Source organism: Hyposmocoma kahamanoa, unplaced genomic scaffold (assembly GCF_003589595.1).
Source record: "Hyposmocoma kahamanoa isolate Upper Pololo Valley unplaced genomic scaffold, ASM358959v1 224, whole genome shotgun sequence".
Lineage (NCBI taxonomy): Eukaryota > Metazoa > Arthropoda > Insecta > Lepidoptera > Cosmopterigidae > Hyposmocoma > Hyposmocoma kahamanoa.
Genome location: NW_020653743.1, coordinates 1,725,711 through 1,737,360, shown reverse-complemented (window position 1 = coordinate 1,737,360; position 11,650 = coordinate 1,725,711). Strand labels below are relative to the sequence as shown.

The following is an 11,650-nucleotide window of genomic DNA, read 5'->3' as shown; positions in this document are numbered from 1 at the left end:
AATTATTAATACAAAGATCGAACACTCAGAAAAAATTCCTTCGATCCAGCTGGATTCGAACCGACGTCTTCCAGCATACCGTGTCAGACGCTATACCAATTATAACTTTATCATTTCAGTTTCTATCTACTTTATAATAAAATACAGTAATCTTTACTTAATATTATTACGATTGAAACAAATATTGTTTGTTTTTAATCTATCTTAACTAATTTAGTATTTCTTTTTGTTACCTGATTGTGAGAGTAATTAAAAATGATATGCACGTAACGTTGAAACTGAAATGTCACAATATCTATGTGAAACGATATCGAGTATATACCAGAAATAGAGACGAAGTGTCATTTAATTTGTTTGAAAACTATTCTGCCAAATCATTACGGTGACAACTGCACTCCGATTGACCAGCCCGAATTCGAAACAATTGACGGGCATTGTCAATTACTTCACTTCAAATTCACCAGTTTAACTTCGGCTTTGCTATAATGGACGAAAAGTGCAAAATAACATATTATTTAATATTTAATTACCGATGAAATGTGATTCCGTTTGTTTTGTAATTAGATGTTTTGCCGTTTTTTCCACACCACCGAATGGAACAGCCCCCATTGTTGGAGATATTATTATCTTTATTACAATAAATACAGAATATTTTTGGAATATACGGAGACGTACACGCAGGCCATTTGTTGGCGCTGTACTATTTCAGTTTTCTAATTTGTGATTTCAGCGCAAACGAGAGTCGATATTTAAAAGTGATATAAGGACTACTGACCTTCTATAGAACCAAGAAAAGGCTAAGGTGAAGGAGAAACCGGTACTAAAGAAGCTAAATCTAACCGGTTTCCCCACACGAGTTTTGCAATCTCAGTCAGATCTGTCAAAGCTAATGTACGCGCGTACACATGACGTACGTTTAGTCGATATGTGTCCGCCAGAACACCGAGACACATCCGCCATTGTGAAAAATTAACCCGCCTTTTTCATTCGTAATTATTATTTTCTGTTCAATATCTTTTTATTATTAACGTCATTGTTGTATTTAAATTCTTGTGATATTGTAATTGAATTTAATTTCTGGTGATATAGTGTGGTATAAATTCATTGATTTTTTTAAAGTCTCGAACGTTTTCGATTTCGAGATTGTTTGGTTTCTATGTTTGCGAAAGCATAAAGTGTTCATGATTAAAGTTTTATGAGTAAGTATACGTAGTTTTGTATTTTAATTTTTATATAATCCAATTTAATTTTTAATTAATATACATTTAATTCGTATAATCTGTTGTCGTCATGTAAATTATACATACGTACAGGGTATGCCAATAACCCCGTGTATTATTAGCATTTATTTTATGATTTTTTAATAATCCATCAATTTTTACTTTCGTACGACAATAGAAATATTTAAATAGACCGCTCTAAACATTGACTTACAAATAAATGGACGACGGGTCTAATACAAAAACCACGAAAAAAATGCTCAAGTCAACCTATTCGAAATTTAAATTGTAATGTCATCGCAGTATCGCGCTGTCAGTAGAACAAATGAAGACTAAAGCGGAGTGTCGCGCTCTGTATACGATTTTAGCGCCTTAAAAGTGCGGACACTTTTTAGCGCGGACCCGACGTCCATATAATTGTAAGTCAATGGCTGTAAACGATGAAAAAGTAAATGCGGTAAAAAAAGAAAGTGAGGGTTGTCAGTGAAGATGCTTGCACGTTAATTGACTACCAAATACAGACAGATATAAAAAGTGTCGGATATTGCAACATAAAACTTAAAAAGTTTGTTTTTGGTAAATTTATAATGTTTTGTAAAAAGTCATGGGACAAAAGTTGTTGTTTATGATATTAGCTTAGAATAATAACGCATAGAATGATAGTTTCATATCAAACGAACTGTCACAAGTGAGGCAAAAATCGGATTCATGTAGGCTAGTTTTAGTAGTAGGTTAATTTTCGGTTTTAGTGAATATTTATATAAAAATACAAGTTGAAACGCGTTACTTCCTTGTGGAATGTGATGTTAGTATCTATTTTACGTTTGTCTGACGTATTTTTACACTCATTTACCGCACATTTCGGCATTTTTAGCTAAAATTCTGGAGCTGTTCGCGGTGCAAGTTGACCTTGAGCACTGAAGGCCCGCCCGCTCGTGTAGGCCCATTGGGCGCGCTTCAATTTGCCTCACTTAGCGTGTTCGGACTAGGTTTCTATGCGTTATTATTCTAAGGATATTAGTAATAGATATAATCCTGGGAGATTCTTAAAATCACAATGTATAGAAGCAGAAGAGGTCCTTGTGAAAGAGATCGTCCTGAGAAGTATTCACTATCTTACCTATTTCAACCGCCAAGCAGTAATGTTAATTACTGCGTTTCGGTTTTAAAGGGTGCTGGTGAAATCACAGGCACATAAGACTTTTCAACTTGGGTCTCAAGGTGACCGACGCAGTGGCAGTGCCCCTCAGTTTCAGGTGATTGAAAATTCTGAGCTTCACTGCAACTGTCATAGACAGGCGTGTCGCTTACCGTCAGCCGCACGACTTGTTCGTCCCGTCACTTGGTAACATAAAAAACGCCGCGTGGTTTCCGGCTTAGAATTGAGCCACACCCCTACTCTTCCCGCGGGTGTTGTACAAGGCGACCGAATGAAATCGGATGATCTCCAATGTACTAAGTCTGCTTGGTCGTGACAGACGATCATAATTTCACAAATCACATGATGCAGCAGGGTAATGCGTAACACCTTGTCTACCAGGATCAATGTAGTGGTTTACGACCTTTTGCTGCGTCCCAAACACTGCCGATAGTGCTGTGTTGACAGTCCATTGGACCACAGAGGAGCTACCACGCTAGGAAATTGTCTCAAAGGGTCGCTAAAGAGGACTATGTACATATCATAAAAAATACTATATTCAATTTACTGTAGCTAGGCATTGACTTACAAATAAATGGACGACGGGTCTAATACAAAAACCACGAAAAAAATGTCCCAACTCAACCTATGTAAACGTAGTGACATGTCAAGGAATATGAAAAAGCTAAAACGTTGAATTTAAATTGTAATGTCATCGCAGTACTGTCTAATTTTGCTTGCTTCGCTGTCAGTCGAACAAACGAAGACTAAAGCGTGAATGACGCTCTGTATACGATTATAACGCCCTATAAGTTCGGACACTTTTTAGCGCGGACCCGACGTCCATATAATTGTAAGTCAATGTAGCTAGGTAATTGAAAACACAATAAACCTCTATATCGTAACCCTTGGTATAATAATAGCCACATGTGATCATAGACAAAACTGCTTTTGTTACGTGATAGTCATAAAAATAATGCAAATTACGTGAAACGAATTAAGTATGTGAAATTTTAGAAATTTTTCGAAGTTTTCAAGTGCGTTTTACTTACCTACGTAGTAATAAATATATTCTGTACTTTTGATTCTATTATTTGTAACCGAGTTCAAAAAAGGTGGAGGTTCTCATACAGTCTAATGACTGATTTTGATGATTCCTTTTTGCTGGAAAGAGAGTACCTCAGTAGTTCCATTTAAATTGAAAGAAAATATTCCACCTCTAAGGTAAAACTATGGGATTAATGACTTAATTCAGGTCGGTTTTTTTAGTACTTGGTACCTAAGTTATGATACGTACCATTGGTATAATAGCCCCCTGTGATCATACGTCAAGTATGTCAATTAAATGTGTCAATAGAACTAAAACGAGCGTAATAACTGCGATTGTTGAGCTATTGCAATTAAATTTTAATTCTACTCATAATCGAGTTTTTAGGTTTTCGCGTTTGTTACACATTGGAAATGAAAATATTTTTTTGGGATCTGTATCTCGTGTACTGAGATGGTGGAAGAGGTGGCTCATTTTAATTAAAGCACTCCTAGCCTGCTCTTTGCGACATCTAACTGGCAGGCGTGTCTATTCTCCACAAAACTCTTTCACCTGACATAGCGATAGCCGACCGTGTTCACCTACTTGGAATGGACATGTTGTCCAATCTGAACTTCAGCAGATACATTGAATCCATGGCCAAAAATGCAGCCAGGAAGCTTGGCATTCTTTCCAAAGTGAGGGATTACTTCCCACCTGGCCAGTTGCTTCAGCTGTACCAAGCACAAGACAACACTTATGGGATGGCTCTGCTAAATACCAACTGGCCATCTTGGATTCAATAAACATGGGTGCCAAGAGTGTTATAGGTGACTTGGAATTGGTAGAGGCGAAGCTGCGGAACCTTGAACACCTGCCTATCGGTATTCTACAGGATATATCACGGAGAGTGTGCGATGGAATTGCATAATTTGATTCCGCCTTCCTCTTTCCATCGTCGGGGGACTAGCCGTAGGCTGGGGTGCTACCCCTATGTTGGGGATATTACCACGATTCGCACGAAGCGTTTCGCTTCTACACTTATATGGCGAGCAGCTAAGGAGTGGAATTCCTTGCCTGCGGACTTGTTCCCTGAACGCTATAACTAGGACCTTTTCAAGGCGAGAGTGAATAGGCATTATTTAGGTGTGCATGCTACATCCTCGACCTCATCATCACTTTCCATCAGGTGAGATGAATGTCAAATGCGCACATATTTTTTATAAAAACAAAACTTCTACGCTATGATCTTCCTGGTCGTTTACCATACAGCCAGAGTATTTAAAAGAACGAATCCTGTCAAGCGACTGGTTCCTGGAGTTGAGGACAGCAAACGTCTGCGGAGCATGTCCGACAATCATATACTTAGTCTTTATGACGTTAATATTCAGGCCGTACTGTGTGCTGTTATTAGTTATTCTTTCACCACAATTAATAGCTCCACTGGAGCTTTTCCCTTTGTTCAATAGTCTTGTTTTCATCATGGTGTCATAATATTGTAATCTCCTTTTTGTATAATACGACTCTACTTCATGTAACAATAGAGATGTGCCAGAAAAACTCGCCAGGTAGTTCCCTGCGTACCACAGCATCTGAATTCACTTAAGGGCACACCAAGATAGGAATCAATTTAGAAATGTTCATTTTCAAAATTTTGTCACAAAGGTCATCAAAATGGTACATCACCCCGGTCTTAACCATTCGACCACAGAACGTAGACACTTTGTCGTGTCCATTTGTGATTTACGGTTCTTCATTACATTGTAAAGTTTTCATTGTACCATTATACTAAACAGATCTGTGAGTCGGTTGATTTGAGTTGACGCAGCTGTCCAACTAACAATCGCATTGTTGTTGTACAATTACCAACCAGTTGTTAAACTTCGGTAATAAGCCAGCGGTTTTAGTATCTACAACAAACATAGATAAGAAGAAGAATAATTGAAAGATCACTTCTATATCTTATAGATAGAAGCGATCTTTCTATTATTCTTCTTCTGTTATCGATGGAACATAAATATCGACTCCTAAGTAATCTATCTTCAGCTACAAAAATACGTAAAACATGTTCATAATGATGAGTTAACGATATTTTTATTATAACATCAAGTGACGGGACGAACAAGTCGTGCACCTGATGGTAAACTCACGCCTGTCCATAACAATGGCAGTGCCACTCAGAGCTTTCAACCGCAAAGATCTGAGGGGCACTGCCACCGCGCCTGACAACCTGAGACATTGGTTGACAAGTCCCATGTGCCTGTAATTTCGCCAGCACCATTACCCTTCAAAACCGGAACACAGTAGCACTAACATTACTGCTTGGCGGCAGAAATAGGTAAGGTGGCAGTACTTCCCTGGACGAACTCTTTCACAAGGAGCTCTACTGCTACTAAAAAATAATATGTGGTACCAAATTTATAATTGAGAGGAAAATAAAAGGAAAAATAAAGAGAGGAAGATCAAGAATGTGAACAAGTGAAGAAGAACGTAGTGGAAGAGGCGACACCGACAGGTACTTGCTCTAAAATAAGATCATGATGAAAATTCAATAAACAAAACAATATCACCCCAAAGAACATTCATTTGACCACATTGGGCATTGGATAGTTCTTATTATAAGCGTTATAGAGTTGAATTGAAATCTTAAGTATCAAGCTTGACATGCTGTTGCACTGTGTATACCATATAAAAATATTCTAAACACGTTTCAACAAGGAGGAAAATGTCGACCAAAGTTCTGACATACTACTTTATTTTATATGTATTGTGACGTTGAGTTTGAGTTGGATTCATTTCCAATGTCAATTTGAAGTACATAACATGAATATTACATAAGACACGAACGAAAGAGCTCATCCAGGGAAGTATCAGCATTGCTGTGTTCCAGTTTTGAAGGGCTGATGAAATTACAGGCACATGGGACTTGTCAACTTAGGTCTCAGGGTGATGGGCGCAGGGGCAGTGCCCCTCAGATCTCTGCGATTTAAAGCTCTGAGTGGTACTGCAACTGTTATGGACAGGCGTGTAGCTTACCATCAGGCTAACTACTTGTTCGTCTCGTCACTTGATATCATAAAAAAGTTCTTGGCCACTTGGCTCTCTTCAGCAGACGATGCTTTACGTTCATTTCAAATCCTAAATCGCTTTGTTGGAAAGACTATTCCGGCTTGAGTCATGTATAATGTAATGTGTTGTGTCAAGCTTTCCTACAGCACGGCCTCCTGTCGTAAGTGTTCCGTTGCGACTTGAGCCGAATACAGCTTCTTCGTTTATAATATGGGTTATTTCTTCTTCTTATTGTTCTTCTTTTAGCTTGTAATAAGGATTAGCTCAGTCTTCAGCTGTTGTAAATCTTCTGTCGACCTGAGCCAAGTACCCCTACTTAGCTTATTATATAAGTTAAGAGTTATTAGCTCTCCGTTTTACCCGGTGGTTTAGCTTAACAGTGATAATTCTCGAAACAGGCTGAACTTTTGACTGTTTCGTAGTTTGGTGATCATCTGAGGAACTTTTTCTTCGGAAAAATTTCTTTTCTTTCTTCTTTTTCTAAGGGTGTGCGGAAGCTTCCCTACTTCATATAATCCCTTTGCATTAAGCAAACTTTTCAAGGCATTGTAGATGCATATTTTTTTATAAACCAAGTCACGGGATGTTCAAGTCGTGTGCCGGGTGTTAAGCGCTCAGAGCTTTAAACCGCACATACCTGAGAGGCATGCTGGGCCCTTCACGCTGTGCCTTGAAGAAGATTGAAGTAAGAAAGAAAATGGGTCGAACCCATTATACTACCTTGTGGTACACCGTATTTAATTGGTAGATAGTAATCGAAGTGATCACCCACTCTCACACTCTGTGATCTGTTACACAGCTGGTTAGATAAAGAAAGATAGAACAAAGATAGTAGACCTCATCTAATCCCATGTTACATAGGTGGGGTACAGAGACTGTGTCAAAAGCTTTTGCCAAGTCAAGAAAAACTGTAAGACATTTTTCTTTTTTGGTTAATTTTTTTTTTTGATACGAAGTCGGTAAAGTCGTCTACCGCGTTATCTGTAGACCATATTGAGTTTTAGTAAGTAAAAAAAGCGAGCATCCGCATTCGATGATGTGTAAAATACTTGCATCAGCAACAACTCTAATGTAAAGATATCCTTCTTTAGTTTAATTATTTCTAAAGCGGATGGGCCAAATGGTCAAGTAATTATTGCACCATGGTCAGATGTTCAAAAATCACAAAAAAAACAATACAACGATATGTGGTTTTTATCGTAAACTCAGGTTAGGTAATCATACATACTGTGTGAGTAAGAATGTAATGAGATCTTTTCTATGTATGTACGTCGCGATACTGGGTACGGATTTGCATTAATTAAGGAGACAGTTCAGGTAACTTGTTTCAAATTTTTTACACTTGAAACTTACGCTGACCTCCCTGGGAAGAACTAGCAAAAAAACTCTAAAGATTGCTCTTTTGAAATAAATTTAAATGCTATGGAATACATTTTGAATCATAATTGTGTGGAACGTCGACTCATATTGTCTTTCCATACATCTTATGTAACACATACTCTTCAATTTTGGAATATGACTTTTTAATTCAAATTTTTTTTTTCTGATAACGTCGAACTGTTTATAAATTGCCTCCGTGGCCGAACGGTTACCATCCTGGACTGCCACGCAGAGGTCCCGGGTTCGATTCCCGAGCCGGGAGAAATATTTGTATGGCCTACATTAATTTCTCTCGTGAGTTTGGGTGTAATGTGTGGTTGTCTTTTTCTAGTGCAGGGTTATGAGTGTGGACGCGTCATTGTTATTTATTGGAAATAAATAAAAAACACTGCTTGTCGCATTACATTTGTTTAATAAACTAAGTAAGCATCTCGAATTTTCCAATTTAGTAGCGAACAAAAGCTTAGCAAAAAATGCTTCATGAGTGTTAATTTGTTTTTTTTTCTTCCGTAGTCGGGATCGTTGCGTGTAGACTGTAGACGTTGTCTCTATTTACTCCACTGGGAGACATGAAGACGTGCCACCTGTTTTTTTGCTTGTTATCTTTTGACATAAAGTTAATTATGCTATGTACAAAAAACTTCCCTTGCATTCCACAACAATGCAAATTGAGTTTAATAGTCGTAACCATCTCTTTAAAAGAGACCTGTGCTCGGCAATGGAACGTACAAAGTGTTGATGATGAAGATACTGTTTCCTTTATTTAACGCTGTGTAAAGATATAATATATTGTACATAAACTGTCGTTCCTATGTGTACTATATAAATAACAGTCATTTATAACTATTTTGTTAAATATCACAAACGAATGGTCGCAAATAAGTGAAAGCAACTACATGATGTATTCGTCTCTAAGTCTGAGCCCCCTCTTTTAGCATAAGTATGTCATGACCAAAGTAGGGGGGTAAGGTACTATGCATAAATTTCGTGGAGTTAGTTTTAGCGTGTATATAATATAAGTGTGACTGGAGACTGTATCGATTGATGTACGTCTGACGGTTGTGCACAGGTTTTGTTTTTTATTTTTAAAAGTGCTTGAAAGTGACTCGAACCACATATAGTAGTAGCAGAGGTCCTTGTCCACCGTGCCTATTTCTGCCGCCAAGCAATGGTGTGAGCATTTGAAAAGTAAGGGTGCTGGTGAAATTACAGGCATATGGTACTTTTCAATTTATGTCCCAGAGTGATTGGGCGCAGTGGCAGAGCCCCTCATATCCTTGCGATTTAAAGCTCTAACGGCCACTTTCTATATTTGATCGTGAATCTAAGATTGTTTTCTATCAAGATTTTATTCGATCCATCGATCGCTGCCGGATCTGTATTTCAATATGTCTATCTCGCCTCTAGTGCCCTTAAAAAGGATCGGTCGTAAAATTACTCCCTCTCTGACGTTTAGTTCCATGCCATCGGAGTAAAAGTCCATTACATGAATAAAATGGTGGTTATGTTTCTAAGATTTATTTATTTATACATGTGATTTTGGCAAAAATATAAATTAATTGCAAAAATTTCAAGACGTAAACCGTAAGTACGTCAAGAATAATATGTTTCGAGACACAGATCGGAACGTCTATTGTCAAACGAGCGGGGCGGCCATAGAGGATGGAAAAAAATAAAGGGACAGCGGCGTGTTTTGTTAATGTTTGTTCGTATTCGTGACCTGATAAAATAATCTAAATTATAAAAATACCGTTTTGATTCGTCTTTGATAAACGGCGTTATTTCATTAAAAACAAATTCAACTGATGTTTTGTTCAGCCTAAATTTCAATGTAAATTCAGCGTCAGTTAAACTTGCCATGAAGTTTATAAGCCCAAACGTTCTTGAGGACACACAAAGCTCTTGGTCGCTGTCGCTGTTATCCCAATCCGATAACTGAGCAAATTGTTTAAGATCACAGTCATTATCACTTAAAAATAACTTACATTTTTACATGATTACACAGTACAATCGGTCAGAATTGGAGGATCGTTACTATAGATCGAACACGTTCAAAATCCGATTTGTCAAACCTATGGATCGGATATTGAAAGCGCACACTGTCACTACCATACAAATGGCAGTCTAAAAATGCCATATCTCTCTCATAGATGGATTGAAACAAAAGATTGGAATAACGATCCATCGATCGGTTATTGAAATAGTAAAAATAGGATTTGGATTGATTATTGAAGCTCAGATAGCAAATTGTGGATTGAGATTAAATATAGAAAGCGGCCGTAAGTAGCATTGCAACTGTTATGGATAGGCGTGTCGTTTACCATCAGGCACACGATTAGTTCGTCCCAAACTGCCACTACGCCCGTCACCCTGAGACGTAAGTTGACAAGTCTCAATATGTCTGTGATTTCACCAGCATTCTCATCCTTCAAAACTGGAACGCAGTAGATAGATAGATAAACACTGTATTGCTCAAACACAAGAACAAGAATAGTACATAAACAACTTAAAACTAATGTGGGCAAAGGCGGTCTTATCGCTAAGAGCGATCTCTTCCAGACAACCTTAGAGTTAGAAGAAAGCTTATCGGAGCGGGAGACGTAGTGTGCCAATTTTACAAATATAAAAATAAAAATACAAAAAAATAAAATTGTATAAGTTAAAAAAAAAATTAAATAAAGACACATAGTAATTTATAAAATATTTAAAAAATAATGATATATTATACCTACGTAGATATATGTATATATAAATATACCTAAATAAACTTATACTTACTAACTTATACTTACTAATACACATGTTGCAGACTGGGACTGTGATAAAAGATATTTACGCAATCCGGGTTTGAAAATAGGTAGCGACTTAGAATGTCGGATTTCAAATGGGAGATCGTTCCACAATTTTGCAGCCTTAATCTTAAAGGAATCTTTGTAATACTCAGAGCGAGTGAAAGGAGGCTTCAGTAGGTTACCCATTTTAGACCTTAGTTCACGGTTGTGTTCATCCCCGAGGAAGCGAAAATGAACCTTAAGGTAAGACGGAGTACGAGGGTCGTATAGAACATTAGTAATGTAGCAGTAATGACCAATTTATTGTTAAGCGGTAGAAATAGGTAAAGTATCATTATTTCCTTGGACGAACTAGTTCACAAGGAGCTCTACTGCTACTACCTTTGAGGGTTTTAAAATTTATGTGCAAAATTTAATTTGAAATTTACCATGAGCTTTTCGGTGAAGAAAACCATCGTGAAGAAATCTGCACGTCGAAAAACATTCACAACTTCAGAAAACGTGAGAAGTTTATAACCCGCATTAGGCCAGCGTGGCGGACTGTGGCCTAAGCCCTCGCATAAGACCCGTACCCAGCAGTGGAATGTGGAAAGTGGATATATAAGTGGGTTGATGTTGTTGTTCAAGTTGTTGGCTTGCACTGCGGGTGCTGGATGAGAAGGTCCCAAGTTCGATTCTCGTTAAGACCAATTTGGGAAACGAACTTTTCCGACATTGTTCTGATCTGGGTGTTTTATTATTGTAAGTATTTTCCCGTTACTTGATATTACAGGTAAATGGGTAATATCAAGTAACGGGAATAACAAATCACAAAGATCTGAGACATAGGATGGCAAGTTCCTTGGACTTGGACTTGGACTTGACAAGGACTTGTCAACTTACGTCGCAGGGTGACAGGCACAGTGGCAGTGCCCCTCAGATCTTTGCGATTTAAATCTCTGAATGGCACTGCAACTGTTATGGACAGGCACGACTTATTCGTCCCGTCACTTGATATTATAAAAAAGTCCCATATGCCCGTAAT

General features: G+C 37.9%; 1 protein-coding gene across 2 annotated transcripts in view; it reads left to right on the top strand.

Annotated features, from left to right (window-relative positions):
- The first annotated feature begins 815 nt into the window (after window positions 1–815).
- LOC113228143 (facilitated trehalose transporter Tret1-like) overlaps window positions 816–11,650 on the top strand; it is a 24,860-nt gene continuing 14,025 nt past the window's right edge. The window contains exon 1 of one of the 2 annotated variants that reach the window (XM_026461330.1): window positions 816–1,199. The gene's annotated coding sequence lies outside the window, so the exon portion shown is untranslated. Of the gene's footprint in view, window positions 1,200–2,160; window positions 2,197–11,650 lie in introns of those variants that run through there. The other variant, XM_026461331.1, reaches the window with a different exon arrangement.